This window comes from Meleagris gallopavo, chromosome 13, assembly GCF_905368555.1.
Source record: "Meleagris gallopavo chromosome 13, MGAL_WU_HG_1.1, whole genome shotgun sequence".
Taxonomy (NCBI): Eukaryota; Metazoa; Chordata; class Aves; order Galliformes; family Phasianidae; genus Meleagris; species Meleagris gallopavo.
The window spans coordinates 14,146,238-14,164,008 of NC_139416.1; the positions used below are offsets into that span (position 1 = coordinate 14,146,238).

The 17,771-nt window shown below is 41.0% G+C and overlaps 1 long non-coding RNA gene across 6 annotated transcripts in view; it reads right to left on the minus strand.

The window, feature by feature from the left end:
• Positions 1 to 5,722: 5,722 nt before the first annotated feature.
• LOC109369823 (uncharacterized) overlaps positions 5,723 to 17,771 on the minus strand; it is a 340,039-nt gene continuing 327,990 nt past the window's right edge. For 5 of the 6 annotated variants that reach the window (XR_014886106.1, XR_014886107.1, XR_014886109.1 and 2 more), the window contains one exon: positions 5,723 to 12,529. This is a non-coding gene — a long non-coding RNA (uncharacterized LOC109369823). Of the gene's footprint in view, positions 12,530 to 13,481; positions 17,076 to 17,771 lie in introns of those variants that run through there. The other variant, XR_014886108.1, reaches the window with a different exon arrangement.

Here is a 17,771-nt window from a genome sequence, read left to right on the forward strand (position 1 = left end):
GTGAATAGAAACATATCCAAGTTTACAGCTGACAGCCTGACCAGAGTGTCAGCTAACCTAGAAGACTGCAGATTTTCAGGGCTGGCCCCATTTTTCACTCCTAGTTGTCCATAGAAATCCATAGCTTATAGATCTTAAGATATTAGAGAGCCTAGGGTGTTTTCTCCCAGTGTTAATTGTATTTCAAACAAACACCTTTTACTCTCATACACATTCATAAAAAACACCTCATTTCTTCATGCTTCTTGGTGAGGGAGAATAAAATGAAAGCTGATAACCTCATTCATATACAACAGCTCTGCTAATAAGCCTCATTTCTTACCCTGCAATTCCAGTCTTGCACCTCAAACGAGCAGAAACTGCTAGTAAGATCAGAAGGTATACTATTTTTAATAAAGTGATACATTAAACTCATTTTCACCTGTGATCAGAAGCCTTTCCACAGAGACTTAAAGAAGTTAAAAATTAATGTATGAATGACACAGATCAGCTGGCCTGGGGTGTTGCAGAACAAAACATTCCGCTTTTCAATGTGGGTTATTCTTGTGGTTCCAATAGCAACAAATGAAGAGAAAATAATAATAAAAAAAAAAACACACACAAAAAACCCAAAAAACAACAACAAAAAACAACAACAACAACAACAAACAACAACAACAACAACAACAACAACAACAAAACAAAAAATTACCAACACAACATGAAAAGCACACTTCGTGCTCATTTAAAAATGCCCATTGGACCCATTAGATCATAATCTATCAACAGCAAAACAAAGCTTCCAGAAGAAGAAACTGGTGAGCTTATATTAACTCATTGGTTCTGACGGTCAGGGTAGGGCTCAGTAAGGCTCTTGGGATAAGCCATGCGATGAGTGCGTCCTTCTCCATAAGGAACATTGTAAAACACACCAAAAAATGGCTCTGTTTCCTGTTTTAGAACTTTAGGTACTTGTTTGACAGCAAGATAAGTTTGACCAGAATATCCATACTAAAAACCTCCAGGGTGAAATTTAACTTTGCATAGCTGATTAACCATTTAATAAACATGCTGGCAAAAAGGCTAACCCATTGTTTCTACTCTTCTGTCCAAGGACAAGGATAAGGTTAGCTTTTAAGAGGCTCATTTTGTTTGCTGAAGCATACCAAAAAGGATCATCTTATTAGAGAACTATCACAGGAGGGTTTATAACACCCATCTCTTGCCTGCACAGAAAGCTGGTAACAAATAATACGCTCACATTTAAACAATGCTCTTTCTTTTAAACTTCTACCAAGTGACTTACTTGCAGAAATACGAGCGTGGATTCTTTCACCCTCTCCTCCCTTCCCTTTCAGTCCTATGCTGAATTCAACTCCACCATAAGGGTGAAGCAAGACCACAAACTTCAGCGGGGATCTGCTGCACTGATGGCGCTGGTAGAGGCTTGTTTGTCATACTGGCTCCATAAGACATTTTCTTTAACCAGCCTTCAGCTTGGCTTCCTATACAGCTGTGAGATGATGCTAATGCTAGTGCACCACTGGTTACAAGCTGCTCAGGGCTGCAGAGCAAAGGACCATAAAAGTCTGCACCCAGACAACATTCTGGAGCTACCTACAGCCCCAAACCATGTGGCACAAGTCAGTGTTTCATCATTCACCTCTAGTAGCACACAAATGACAACAATCAAAAAATGCATAAAAATGCATCCTACTTTCCAAGTGCAGCATAGCAGAGAGTGGTTTTGGCTTCACTGCTTTAAACAAGGCACTGATTAGCGTAATCAGCGAGCGATTAGCAAAGACAACTGGGTCACTGGGAGTTCAGCATGTGTACTGTTTGCCAGGAGGCACCAAAACGCTTCTGCTTGGTGTGAGCACACATGCTGAGATGATTGTCCATCACAAGCATCCATTCGACAAACTTTGCTTGGGAAATCAGCTCGTGCCCCCTAAAAATTTAAGTCTAATATATTGCAAAATAAGAATTAGGATACTGGCTGGCTGAATAAAGCGTTATATGTTGTTAGTGTTTTGTGTTAAATAGCTTCAGAATGTAACACATAATCAGGAACGTTCTGATATGACAACAAGCCATCTTTTCTTTTTCAAAGATTATTATAAACAAGCTCTACCACGTTGTTCCACAGCCTAGATATGACCATTTGGTATCAGATCTAGCACCAAAAAATCTCCGAGAGTAGATTGTACAAAGAGCAAGCACACAGCAGCCCTCCTGAGCACACACACTACAGCTCACATAAAACCATGGCTGACTTCAGCCAGCCTTCTAGATACAATGGAAATACTTAAAAATAGAGCTAAATGCATATCTGAGACAACTCGATTTTCTCCACATAACCCACTGCATTCAGTTCCTGCTAGACTAAAGCTACCCAGTGTAGTCTATAACTCGTCACTGGATATGTCTGAAATCCTGTTCTCTGTGTGTGGAGGCGGTGGAATGGATACAGTCCCACTTAAGGAGAGAGGGGGCAGGAAATCCCCAGTGACGGCATTTCTGCTATCTGGAAAAAAAAAACAACAACAACAGATTTACATACCAATACATTTGTCCTTCCCTTGCTAAAATGGTGGATGCCTATTCCTGCCAAAAGAGGATTGTATTACCTATACAAAAATGCTATTAATTTCAGGAGTTTCTTAGTTTTCTTAGCTAAAAGAACCCCATGCAAGGATCATAATCCTGAACCTCAAAATCTAGCAATCACGATACGTCTATAGTAAAGATCCTTGCTCTTCCCTCTCCTTTCTCTTCACCTGCAGATGAGGAAAGCAGTGTATTTTCAGGCACTATTTCCAATTGGCATTCTCTGTGATTGGACTTTGGGCATCATTAGGGCTGAATAATAGCTGGGGTACATGTGTGTGTGAACATGTGCAATATATACACAGAAACATGTGTCCACATATATATAAATAACATGACTAGTAGTGCCAGAAACTTGATCCTTAAGACTCCAGCTAAGGGCTTTACTACACTGCTCTATAACAGCCTCTTAAGTGGTTTGCATTTTCAGATAATATAAATTTGAGTGTCATCAGCCTCCTATTCCTTCTTTGAACTTGATTACTGTTGATTTTAACAAAGATTGCCATGCAAACTTCAAAAACACTTTTTTTTTTTTTTTTTTTAACCTGGCAAAATATAAGGCAAAAAATTCCCTACGAATCTGACCTCTTTATCTTGCAGAATCTCTTAGTGGGCTTTGTGAGAAAAATCTATTTGGTTACTACCATCAGTGACTGTTTTGAAGTAAATAAATTTATTAGAAAACATATACGTGCTATGGTTAATTTGAATCTAGAAGCTGGATGCTCTGAATTCAGTTGGAGTTAAATTAGACCAGTGCATATACAGGGAAATCCTCCAGCCAAGAGACAAAATATTTTTTTGTTTGCAGTCTCTAGGACACTAAAAATATCTTGGCATAGCAACGCTATATAATACTTGAAGCCTGATATGACAAAAAATAAAGTCTGGAGATGCTGTCCTGGAGACGTGTCTTTCATTGGCTCTGAATTTGATCCTCAATACTTGACAAACATGCATTTCACAGCAGGGTGACCTCAGCCTTGCTTGGATAGGGAACTACTGGTGCAGGAGATGCCCAGGTTACTATACTGCAAGAAATGTGTTGTCAAGATACTTCTGATTCCATCCTCTCCCCTAATGCCTTTTTCCTTCTCAAGGGGCTGAAGGTGACAGAAAGCTAAGGGATGTCACTTGTGTATCTGCAAGAGAACACAGAGACAAGGCTGCTCCCATGAGGGTATCAGGAGACATTCTGATTTTGCCATCATCAGGCTGTTGTAATCCAATGTGTATGAAGAAACGTGACCTTAGATTACAACATGAGGTGTAAGGAGATTTGCAGGAAATAAAGCAAATGGAGAGGAGAAAGATTTTTTTCCTTGCCAAAATCCATAATGTCAGCACCAAGCCACTGCCTGCCCAAAAAATAACACCTATGGACTGAGGGAAAATATCACTATAATTGTCATAGAATAATTAAATAAACATTACTTAACAAAAAAGCAGGATTAGAGCAGCAAGGCTTCTCATCATAACCAGGAAAAGCTGAGTTATAGAAGTTCTGCTGTCAGCACAGACAGCACTTGAGGAGTGGCAAAAACCATAAGGAGTAAGCAGAGAAGGTTCAAAAAAAGATACAACCCCAAAGGGTGCTTGCAGGAAGCTGTTTACCTCCGTTGCTTTACCAAACTCTCTTGATTTTGTCTTCAAATAGAAGTGGTTAAGATAACCAATTAATCTCCTCCTCCTTTTTTTTTTCTTTTTTTTTTCTTTTTTTTTTTTCAAACAAACCCACACTTATCTATCATATGTGGAATGAGGATAAAGATCAATAAAGCAACTTCTGCACAAACCATCTTTCACCCTTAAAGAGTATCAGCTGAGATGGGAAGAAGTTACAAATCCTTATCACCTGAGTGTGATGCCACACCATTAATTGCAAAACACCCACATCTTCTTGTCCACAAAATGGATGCAAGCTTTGAAGACATCTGGAGCACTGTGCACAGCTTTAGACCTCATGATGTCAGAAGGGCACAAAGTTATTAGACAGTGTCCAAAGGAGGGCTGGGAAGATGGGGAAGGGTCTGTAGGAAAGAAAGTAGGAGTGGCTGAGGTCCCTGGGTTTGTTTGGCTCAGAGTAGAGGAGATGAGAGGAGGCCTCATGGCAGCCTATGGACGGGCAGCACTGAGCTCTGCTCTCTGAGGACAGCAAGGCAATCTAAGAGAATGACATGGAGCTGTGTCATCCCTCAGCCTGCTCATTCAGATTTGCCTTGAGGATTTTGCCTGTTATTATAACAACAATTCTAAAATTATGACAGAGCAGAGCTACTAAGAAATACGGGCAGGGTATATCAGTTTACAATGTGGGAAGTTCCTGTTCAAACAGAAAATGCAGTCCTCTTGGAAACTGGAAATTCCTATCATTTCCCAAATTGCACTGATGTACTGACGGTCGTGTTTCCAGCCCATCAGGGTTAATGGGCTCTGCAAAATCCAAAGGCCAATTATATTTAGAGCACAACACAGCACTGACTATTATGTGGCAACTTAGCTGGTATCTAATTACTTTTGAGGAAAATGCATTGCAGAACAACATCAGTTTTCAAAGATTTAAGTTATTAAGGAAGATTAAGGAATTTCACTCTGGAAAAGAGACTTTACAGTGACCTAATTGAAGTTTTTAACATTCTCAAGGGAACTAATAAAAATTGGTTCATGCAAATTCTTCATACTTTCAAAGAACACGAACACAAGAGAACATTATCTAAAAAAATTAAGAAATTGAGATCAAAAAGAATTTAGAACAACAACAAAATGAAACAAAACAAAGAAATGCACAGAATAATTTGAATTAGAGGGGACTATTCTACCAGGTCATTTAATCCACCCCCTCCTCCCCTTGAATCACAGAGGGATTGATTTCCTTATCCTCAAATAATCCCTAATAGATGGGTGTCTGGTTGAGCCAATGATGACAATTCCACAACCTCTCTTGGCAATCTGTATTTTCAGAAGAATAAACATATTGAATAAATTATTAAAAAAGGCCACCGTGGGCAAGGAGAATCAATGAAATCAAGGGAGAACTCGTTAATATAGAGTGGGGACCGAAAGACAGGGAGTAAAAATAAGCTCATTAAATGAATGAAAGATGAAAATGAAGAAAAGGCACATAATCTTGTGGTGTAATTTTTTATTCTTGTAATATTGTTTTCACTTACTATTTAAAGAAAATACACAGAAAGAACGCCTACACATTTCTCTGAACACGAAGCAATTTCAAGAATGATCACATGAAAACTGCAGCTAGTGTACTGTCAGCCTCTGACAAAAGAAAATGAACAAAAGAAGTGCCCAGCAGTACATTCAGAACAACTTTCTTACCAACCAAAGCCAACACATTTGCAGAAGAAAATTTCAGGTAGGTTCCTAACACATACACTCACACACAGGAAAGCACACATAGAAACAAAATACACCACAAATAAAATACTTACATGTGAAAGTTGGGTTTTCAAGGGCACAAGGTATAAATACATAAAGCTCCTTGTCCTGCAAGGGGACATAAATATTTAACTTCACAATGTCAGCTTGTTGGGAATATTCACCTCTAAATGGTGAGGTCCCCAGTCTGCACCCAGCTACATATTCTGTGGCCTCAACACAAAATCTTTATGGCTCCTGGGAGAAGATAGTCAAGAGAAAGCCAAGTGTTTTCCCTAAAGCTGTCACCTAAATATTTCCTGTGGAAACATAATTTTGCACTTTAGCTAGGGCTGCAGTCAAATTAAGTTAAATGCCAGGACTATTCCCTACTGCTGGGGGTGGTCGTATTGGGAAGTACAGAGAAGACCCCATGCCCATGCTTTGCCAACAGTTGGAGGTGGTCTTGCTTGTATTATTAGAAGGAAACCTCATCCAATTCTTTCATGCCTTTTCCAACATTGCCTTGAATGTGAAACCGTTCAGAAGATGTACGTAAGGGCAGCAGGAACACCTAGCGAGTTGCAGCGGGGCTGTTAGAGCCTTTGGAGGTGTTCCCACATGCTGCAAGTGGTGCAATGTGCTCCCGCTGATCTCTGGGTGTAACTCAGATTCGTCACTTAAACTTTTACTTTGGGATGTCGCTGGCTGAAGCGCTTGCATCGAAATTCCTGGAGATGATTTGCTTTCTAGAATGGGGTCAAAACTCTCAGCTTCTCCTCCCTTCGTTAAAGTGCTCTTGTGGGGTTATTATTAGATGTACATGTCTCTGGAGAGGAAAGAGAAGGATGTGGCTTGATTGCTTTTGCTCTGATGGATTGACTAATTGCTCATGGTTACATTTGACATTTGGATTATTTTCCTTTATGCATTTTGGGATTTTGGATTTTGAGTGGAGTTAGAGCGCTTCTGATAGACAACCAATGTAAAAGTAGAAATATTCACTGCCTACAAACTCCTAAATGAACATGCTGTGATTAAAGAAGGGCTGAAGTAAGCATCAAACACTTCATTTGTTTTTTATACTCCTTTTAGATTTCCCAGATATTCAGGAAAGCATCTGCAATGCTTGTTCTCTCAGATACACCTGAAACATTGGATCACTGTAATTCTTACTGTCATTCTCCACTTCCCCATAAGAATGCTTATTTTTCACAAGCCACACTTCTACAGTTTCCTTGTTTACTTGGGCGACTATCCACAGCACTTGGTCATATTCTCTTTATGGACTGCCCTTGCAAGGTTTTTAAGTGACCTGCAAACTATAATTATATCTCCATAAACACCTTCTGTCAGTTTTGCTATAAACATTATTGATTCACATAATTACAAGACTGGACCTATTTCATTTTTAAATCTAGAAAAAAAAAAAAAAAAATCCTTGAAAAAGAAAACAAAACTGTGATTTGGGATTTTTTTCTGCTAAGTTTACCTTCTATTTGACCAGGCTCTAGCTGTTCAATCACATGCAGCCTTTGCTGAGATTAGTTTATGTCTCTGCAATGGATGCAGACCAACTTTCTTGTTCCTGACAGGTAAAACTATACTTCCCTAGGCATTGAGTGCTTTCTCTCTCACATAATTTTATATTTTTGTTAACCCCTTTGCTTTCGAGATGTGAAGTTTAGCTCTGCCTTGAAATATATTTTGCATTGCATTTGGACTACTTACTAAAATTTAATGACCTCATTTCAGACTAGGAGACATTGTGGGAAAAAGATGACAAAATATAAAGATTTTTTTTTCCTGCATTTATGTTTTCTTTTGCTTCTAATAAATATTTAAACAAAATTGAACTAATTTAACTTGAGGACTGTTCAAGCTCAACAGTCATTCATTTATTGCAGTTACTTTCAGAGAATTTTTATCTTAAAAATCTTTGGCATCAAACCAGAAAATGTTCTAACTTTCTTCTCCTTTGTCTTTAAGCTTACAACTTGCTTGTGCAATTGTTGCATGAAAGTAATTTTACTTTTTTTTTTCTTATAGGAAAACAGATGGAGAAGAATTTATCTGCAGTGGGGATTTGCTGCATATAATTTATTTCACAGGATCAAGTAAAAGATAACTGTGAGCTCACACTAGCCAAGCTTCCAGAACTATATCGCTTCCAAATTGTGTATATTTTTGAGATTAGAATTATGGAGAGATGCGGGTAGAGAGCCCTGGAGGCATTTTTCAGATTTCCATGAAGGCTATACTGTACATTCCTAGTGCTCCCCCCTGACTGGGTGTCTCCCACAAATACAGTTATAATTTGTATTCTGTTTACTAGCTTTCTGAAGCACTCAGTATTGAAGGAACAGCCCAAGCACCTAAAAGAGCTGCTCACTTTTTCATGGTGGGCACGAAGTCACGTAAGTGCCATATGCACTGATTATGTGAGCAGGATGGAAATTGTTCTGCCACAGGCATGTTCCCGAGATACCATGTCTCAGTGGAAATTTTCTGGTATGTCCTATTGTTTTAGCATTACATTTTATTATTTTTTGTTAATACGGTAGGAAAATCACACTGCTTCCAGAACACGTTGATGCTAGTCAGGACGCTCTTGAGGCTAACAATGAGTCAGGACTCTGGACTCTTACCAAGCTTCTCTTCCATTGAGCTGTATTCTTTTTATTTCCTCCTTAAGGAACTAGCTTTTATTGGCCTACTTAGCTTTGGATTAACTTACACCATACATTTCATAGCATATATATTCCAGTAAAAGCATACACACAGTACCATGCAAATTAACCTCCTAATCAAGTTAAAAGGTTGACTGACATATATAGAGCAGTGTGGAAAAGAGGTTCCACATGATAACGTGATGGTTCACGTTATTTGCCTTGCAAACCAGGCATCTACGGCGCACTCTGGAGTGATAAAACCAAATCATGTTCGTGAGTCAAAGGCTGAGAGTTGTAAGAGGAAGTCGTACAGTGAGCAGACCTCCCTTCCCATGTGTTTAATACAGTCAGGCACAACACTAACCTATGGAGGACAAGCAGCAGGTCTAAAGGGAGAGAAGGAAAGGTCATTTCAACTGGGAAAGGAAATAAAAGAAGCTTTCTGTCAATGGCACAAAGGAACACAGAGGTTCAACTCCTGCTTATTTTCAGACTTCCTTTTAGAAAATCTCCTTAGAAAAGGTCTAGGCAAAGGATAGCAGAAAGAAGCAATCACTGATGAGCACTGCTTGTGATAGGGAAATCTGGTCAATGATGTGCACCTCTTGTCTCATGCCAACAAGCTCGTCTATTAAAAAATGTCCACATTATGGTAAAGGTACAGGATGAAATTCTGCCAGCACATACTTTATGAAAGCTTAAAGCCTCTCAAAGCTACTTTAGTGCCATCAGTGCTGTGATAATTCTTCTGTCTCCCACACCTTCAACTGTTCTATTTCTCAGTAACAAATTTTAGCCCTATGGCTCCATTTGCTTTTCTTTGCTTTTTTTTCTTCTGTTCTAAGCAAAGGGTCACTGACTGCCTTAATCAAATCTCTTACAATAATGAAAAAGCAAAAGGCATAATGTAACATTTAACAGACTAACTATCCCCCATGCTGACTGGCATATGATTTTTCTTAAAGAGCAAAACTCCAGTAAGGTCTGAATAGTTCAGTTCAGGAAGAAAGAGAGGCCCAATATCTTTCTAATCACAAACCTTTGCCCCATGGGGTCTGAATTCTTGCTTTAAGGACCACATCAGAAGATTTATGAAGTCTACTGCTTTGTTCCCATTTTTAGGAGGCACTCCAAGTCACACTGAAGTCAATAGGAGTCCTTTCACTGACACGATCGGACTCTGGAGCAGGTCCATAGAGAATGTCACTTTTCTGTGATAAAAAGAGAACTGTGCTGAACATGCTCAGCATTTCCACTGATGCTCTCAGATAGAGTGGAAAGTGTTTCCTTCTAGATGAGTGATCATTCTGCACAGTCTGTAGAAACACTAACCAGACACAGCACTTGCCCAGTTTGTCTTCCTGTTACTCAGGGAAGGCACTGCAATGCTATACATCCAGCTTTAAGAATCAGATAAACTTGGATCTCACACTGCTGAGGATAAAGAGACTAAAATGAAGGCAGCTTTCATATCATCAAACAATCAGTCTTCATAAACTGAAGCTCTGAAGAGTTTAATACAAGTTATTATAATTTTAGAGTTTTACCATCCTTTGTAGTCCAAATACATGGTCCTTCATTATGTTAGTTTTCTAGGTGTGAAATCAGATTTGAGATATGCTTCAAAACTCTGGCACCCAAGACCCCAGAGACACTCTGGATGTGATGGATAGGATAGGATAGGATAGGATAGGATAGGATAGGATAGGATAGGATAGGATAGGATAGGATAGGATAGGAAAGACAGGACAATTGGAAGGGACCTACAAAGATCATCCGGTCCAACTGTCTGACCATTTCAGAGATAACCAAAAGTTAAAGCATTTTATTGAGAGCACTATCCAAATGTCTCTTGAAATCTGACAGCCATGAGGTATCAACCACCTCTCTAGAAAGCCTGTTCCAGTGCTCAACCACTCTTGTGGCAAAATAATTTTTTTCTAATGCCCAGCCTAACCTTTCTTGGCACAGCTTTGTGCCATTCCCATCCTGTCAACAGTTTCCAGGAGCAGAGCCCAGCACCTCTCTCGGCTTTCTCTCAGGGCGCTGCAGAGAGCAGTAAGGTCACCTCTTGGCCTTCCCTTCAGACTAGACAACCCCAGTGACCTCAGCTTCTTCTCACAGGACTTGCCTTCCAGCCATGCTACAGTTCTGTTGCCCCCCTCGGTGTGCTTCCAAGTACCTTAATATCCTTTCTAGATTGCAGAGCCCAGAGCTGCACACAATATTCAAGGTGAGGCCGTACCAACCTAAATACTGTAGGAGCAGAATCATCTCTTTTGACTGGCTGGCTTTGCTGTGTTTGACGTGTCACGTACTTCAGACATAAGGAATAAAGATGTATTCCCTTCAATGTTAGCTCATAGTGATAATTACTCAAGCCTTTGTTCATTATATGATGAAATTTTACCTTTTTCCTCCCAAACTTTTTAGTAAGATGATTGTAACAAGTATTGATTACCTGGGTAGTATCTTTTCTCGTACCCTGAAAACAATGACGAGCTTGTCCTGGACAACAGAACCTCTCTATCTGTAGCGCAGAAATACTCTGTGTCTCTAGAAGGGGGATCCAAAGCTGACCAGAAATGAAGCTGTGCAGGGTGGGTGGCTGTGGACTCAGTGTACCATACCTTCACTGCATCATCCCCGTGCTGCCCAGGGATGTTTTACTGGCTACAGGGACCAGAAGATCCTCGCTCATGGAGCATCAAAGTAGCACAGCAGCATCTAAGTCCAACTTTTTCTCCAGCAGACAACCTATTTTTTCCATTTTAACAAAAAAGATACCATTACAAAGCACATCAAGTAGTATAAAGGAAAAAAAAAGAAACAAAGCCATCCGTGGAACACTGGACTGAAATACCTTGTTCACTCACAGCTATAGCACGACATTTCAAATACTCTCTCTCTTATGGACAGAGTCCCCGGCTGAACCATGCTGTTCAGTTCTCTCTCTTTGGGGTTGTTTGTCTTTGGTTTTCAACTGCCTTATCATGATATATGTGTACTCTGCATACCATGATGTGTCAGGCTAGATCAGCCTACAACTTGTCACACACAGCAACAAATTAAGGCAGTATGAGTGAGCAGCAGATACACATCACATGACATTGAGAAGTTAATAAAACTTAGTTTGATGGAAAATACATTGGTGTAGTAAACATCCTTTGGATTGCATTTCCTTCTCTCCTAGCTGGTTGGACTCTGTTTTTCAAATGTGCACTCTCTGAAACTTCAAAGTTGATTATGTTATTTAGAGGTATGTGTTTAAATGTGCAAATGTGCATCTTTGTTGTTCCCTTAATAGTTATTCTGGCAAAATTATTCCAACTCACTTTTATCAGTTCGCATTATTAGGAAGAGCCATTCTGAGATAAGAGAAGATGGCCAAGCTCCTAATAACTAACTGAAGTGACCTGGGCTTTATTTAGAGGACCTTACGTTCACATTTTTCTCTAAAAGAACGAAAAATTTTCACTCAGCATTATGTTCCAGATTCTCCCAGATACGCACCATTTCCTTTCCTTTGCTGCCCATCTTACATACTCCCCTGAGTGTGTGTCAAAGTGTCAAAATGCTATAAAGAAAATCATACCCCTTTCAACACCCATCCTTTCTTTGTAAGCCTGATGTATTGGAGAGAGCTTGGTTGGGCTAACCTGGAGAAGAAAAAGAGTCTTGAGCCTGGAAGCCAGAGCTGGGAGCGGAGCCGTGCCCATCTCCCTGTTGAACTTGCTCTGGTCTGTGTAGGCGTGGGCTCAGTGAAACTACAAGGCTGACTCCAAGTACGAGAAGCTCTGCAGAAGTCAACCAAGAACAATAGGACTGTATGCTGCACGAGCTGGAGCTGTATGGACGTGTTCCCTTCGGTCTGGTGGCTGAATGGCAAACTGGAAAAAAAAAAAATAAAAATATTAAGGTGGGGTTGACTCCAAAATGCCTAGTATTTTGGTGCCTCAAACATAAGACCTCCCCACAGTTTCATTTTGGGTCACTTGAGATTGCTTTGATTCACCTAAAATGGAAATTTGCATGTTGTTTTCATTTTTAAACAAAAAACCTAAACACCAAATAGGTCTAGCTGAAAAAAAAAACCACCTCTATTTCATAACATCAAAATGAAGCTTAAAGCAGTGTCAATTTGCTCTCATAACGAGAAGTCTGATGTTCTTTTCATCACATTACTTTCAAAATAGTCATGAACAAGAAAGGTTAATTTTGAAATATATCTGGCTTTAAAAAGTTCAGAATTACAAAGTTTAATTTGAAAATACAGAAATGAAACATTTAAATCTTCCTGAGAAAAGAAATGCCCCTGGTTTTTCTTCAAACAGAACTCTTCACTGCATTCAACCTGAATTTGTGAATAGTTTTCCACTTCAAATTGCACTTCTGGCAAACCTAGTCTATCCTGGAAAGATTCCACCAGCTCTGTTGAAACTGGCACATGCTCACATACTTCACTGAATAAGAGATTTCATCCCGTAAAATGGGGATAAGAGCAAAACTTCCCCACTCAGAGAGAAAAATCTATGGGCTGAGTTGTTAAAGTTGGTAAAATATCAACGTCTCAGGCAGACACACTGAAGGTTTTGACTTCCCAAGATGTAACACTTCAAAGCAAGAGGAATTTTCGAGTTTTAATGGGAAGGAGATTAGGTTTTAAAAGTTCTAAGTAGGTAGATGAACAAAGACCTAGTGATAAAACAAGCCAAAGTACTTTAAAATTACACTGTAGAAGGCCTTGAATTTGCAAGATTACGAAGGAAGGGGAGCAGGAAGGAGGGAACTCTCAGGGCTGCGACAGGCCAGCATGGCCCCTGTGCAGGTGTCACTACCCACGTCTCATTGTTCTCTCCTTTTCCTGACCAGGAGCACCAGAAATCAATGTTTTGGGTGGAATTTTCCTGTTTCATTATATGTGACACATTTGAGACTTGAGTCTTGCAGCAGACTTTTAGCCTATGGCGGTGGGCAGGAGAGACGAAGCTTCACTGAAATGTGGAGCACACGTACACAAAAAGAAAATGGATAAAACATTAAAATGACAGCTTGCTGAGGTGGCTGTTTGTCGGACTGGCTTTAACCATGATCACAAAGTGATGTGCAGCAGTTGACATAGCTTGCTCTGACGTGGTGAAACAAAATCGATGCTTAGCTTGCCCCACTAGACCAGGATTTGCTACATGCACAAAATTTCCCAACCAGGCCACAACAGGTGTGCCAACAAAATTGTGAATGTACAGAGAGATGTGTCTATACAGTAGCCTTGAATCAAACATCTAATCAAACTTTGTCGAGATGGATTCAGAGGTTTGATCAATGAGCCGTGCTCCACAGTTCAGGTCCATCGTTAATTTTAGAATGCTCGTGCACCCCATGCAATGTGACAGCAGAGACGCAAGAAACAATGTCAGAATTAATAAAAAAATACCTCGGAGCCAGGAGAAAGTAAATGTTTTGGGCAAAATTCTGGCCTCACTAAAATCAATGGCAATATTCCCACTCCCTTTTGCAGCACCAGTCCCCTTGCCTATAGACGAGTCAAAGGATGCTCTGTAATAAGAATATCCATTGCACTGAGGTTTATTTTGTTATAATATTTCACTTTAGCTTCCGAATATATTTTCCAATCAGCTTTTGTTTAGCTCACAAAGGTCAGTTAATGTAATTCCCGAGCTTCTGGATCAAGTTCTGTGTAGATCGTTTTCTTTAATGCATCTGCCTGTCGTGAACTGCTCACATCTCATATTTTCACTTAATTCCCTTTGAAGTTACCTGTGTGCCTAAAGTTAAGCCTCTTTTTCAAATCTTTACAGAATCAGGGACATAGTTTTTATAATTCTCCATTCAGCTGACGAGGTAAGAGCAATGGAAAAGGGCTCTGATGTATGTAGAATTACATGCTGTGTTCTTCCTCTGAGCCGCTGCAGTACAAAACCCTGTCTGCAGGGAATCTTGTAGTTGTTAAAAATCTATATTTTAGTTTTCTCCATTTGTTCTACAAAACGGAACTAACAGGCACAGCAAACACACACACAAACGTGCATACAAATATTGAAGAGCAGGAATCACACAAAAAGGCTGTGGAAGATGCTGGAAAAAAAATGGATTTTAACCACTCGAAAAGTATTTTTTCAAAGGCTACAAATGGAAAATATTCATGTGCTAATTACCACAGGATGTACAACTATATGAAGGGTTTTTTTAATGTGCTTTTAGAACTTTTAGGAGAAATGTTGTGCCATTTAATGCGCCCACAGTGTCACATTATTAAATTTACGTTCCTGTTGGTTCCAATGAGATTACTTTATCATCTCCAGCAAGGAAGAATAAATGCCCATAACTACAATAAAACCTGCTTGCATAACATATTATTTTTAAGAGAAAAAGATAACTGATCCTCGCTGCTGCCAGCTGTTTGAGCCATCTCTGCTTGCAGCAGCTCAAGGAGCTCAGCTGGGCAGCTCTCACACAGCTCGGCCGGCAGCAGGGTTGGACCCACTTTCTGCAGCTGCAAGTGCTGAGGAAGAGGAAAAAGGCTTGGAGTGACAGATGCCAACTTCCCAGCCTCTGATCTCAAGGGACAAAAGGGAAAATGAATCTTTCACTTCTCACAGCTCCCGGGGAAAAATTCCCCACCTCCTTTTGTGCATCTCTGCTACACCGAGGACCTCCTGTTTCCCCACGTTTCACCCAGGTGCAGTGGGGAAGAACGCCTTTCGCTTCTTTTGCACTCAGGCAGCAGCAAAGCACGCATTCTCCCAATCTGCATGCAAAAGCAATGCTCTGTGTGCACTGCAATGGGGACGGGTGCCCATCCTCACAATTCTGTGCCCGTGCCCCCGCGTGTTGCTGCCTTCCAGCATCTGCTCAGGGAGACCTCGTGCAATGCAGCGAGAGCAGCGCTCTGGGAAACAAATACCAGCGCTCGGCTCTCCGAGCTCTGCTTTTCCTACAGTAGCAGTTTCAATGTAAATCTTTTCCATTGCTGCTCTTCTTTTCAGCCACTTTTATTTTGCTCTTCCAGCAACGCCTCCAGCAGCCAAGCCAAGAAAGTCCTTTTCCAAGTGGATCGTGAAAGAGTTAACAATGCCTTTTCATGCAAAACCGCAAACAAGCAAGGGGAAAGAAAGAAAAAAAAAAAGAGAAAAGGGGGGGGGGGGAGGGGGAAGAGAAATGGAAAGTATCCAAATTCTAACCGAGAATAAAAGTGCAGGGAGAATATGAAACGCACAAATCATCCTGGGGTTCAGAGTTGATAAAGTTATTAAAAAAGAAAAAGGGGGGCATGGGGGAAGGAAAAAAAACCACCCTTAGTTCTGTTCTATACCTTGAGGCTGTGGGAGCGGGGAGAGAGAAGGGGAACGGGTCTGACGGGAGCGGCACCACAGCCCCAAAGCTATGGGGCTCTTTGGGGCATGGGCTGCACACCCCGCACCTCTTGGCATGGCCAGGCTTATATACATTTGGCACTTCTTTGGCTTAAAAAAGAAATTAAATTATTATTAGCAAGTGGGAGAAGAGAGGCTTTTAATACAGGCTGGATCTGGCCGGAGCGTGGGGTGGGGTTTGGAGGGCCCCAGCCGGCTATTGGGCCGTCCGCTTAGCAACAGCATGGAAAGGGCCAACCCCAGCATTTTTACAGCCGGGCCACCTTCCAAGGATGGGTGCCAAATGCTCCAATCCTCTGCCAAGAAAACAAACAAGGGCACTTTTAAAAACTCCAGAGTTAAAGGGTGTTTTTTTTCCTCCTCCACGAGCGATCCCCACGCGCAGTTAATGATCTCTTTCCCTTTATCGCAGAAGTTCAAGCTCCGGGGAGTTGGTGCCATTGCAGGTTTCAGTAGTCGCTTCCACTTTCCCTCTATGTGGCAGTTTCACATCTCCGCACGCCGGAGTGGTGCCGTCAGCTGATTTCCCTTCAGATGCTGCAGGCTCCCTCACTCCATCTTCACGGTGGAAATCTCTGCTGCGTGCATTAGGCACTGAAATCCGCTCTGCATTTATGCAACTCGCACAGTTTACTACCAGTGTCATCTCTTACCTCTTCATTCATTTGAAATCTACTAAAGAAGGGGAATAAGAAGCGCAGACTTAAATAGGCGAAAAGTGGCTTGTAGCTAGGAATCCTTCTTCTGCAGAAAACGAAGAAAGAATTTCGGATCTTTCTTTTCCTTTTATTAAAGACATATTTCTACGTCATATTTTTAATGTGATCTTTCTTACATATTAGCCTTTTAGGTTGCTGCAGCTGGGGGAGAGCCAAGCTTTTGCTGGGAAGAAATACAGACCTCGTGTTTTTTACCAGCTGAGGAATCTCTCAGTCCGTACTGTGACACAAAACCTCTTCTTTCCCTCTGAAGGAGGGGAGTGCGGATGTCAGAGCTCACTTCCAAGACATGCCACTGTTCTCAGGTGCTGGTGGCTTGATGCCTGCCCAGGCAGAGAGAGCTCGACGTTAGATTTCGGCTTCTGTGCGCTAGGGGGTTAAATTAAACAGATTTCTGTGCTGTCGCCATTGTTGCTGTAAGATACTTTGGTACGAGGTGAAGCCAGCAGCACCTCTTGGGAAATATTAAACGCTTCATGGAGGAAGGCCTAAAGAGGCCAATATCATGGCCCTTTTCCCATGCAAGTCTTTCCATTTATTTCAGAGACTGCTCACATGAGTACAGCCAACAGGGTCAGGCCTTTATTTACACACAGTAGCACCTCTGAAGGCTAAAGGATGTCATTTGCAGTCATGCTGCTGTTTCACTTCCTACCTCTACCTCTGATTTACTGGGCAACCTTGAGTAAATCACTTAACCTCTCCAGGATCAAGTTTACCCAAGTGCAAGAACATTGCGAGCCTCCAACAATATTTGCAAAGTGCTTCGCAGTCCGTGGAGGAAAGATCTACTTGCAAATGATCAGTATAGCTGCTTTTAAGGAAATAAAGCTCAGTCTCTGTATTTAAACATGTATCCCGACTGCATGCTAATCTCATGTCTGTACGAGTGGCTATGCACCATACTCCGCTACTTGGCTTTCATAAGAAAAATATGCAGGGAAACAGCTTGAAAGGGCATCTCACTCAACTGCGCTCAGGTCCCTTGATCTAGAGCTGCTAGCAGTTACTCTCTACAA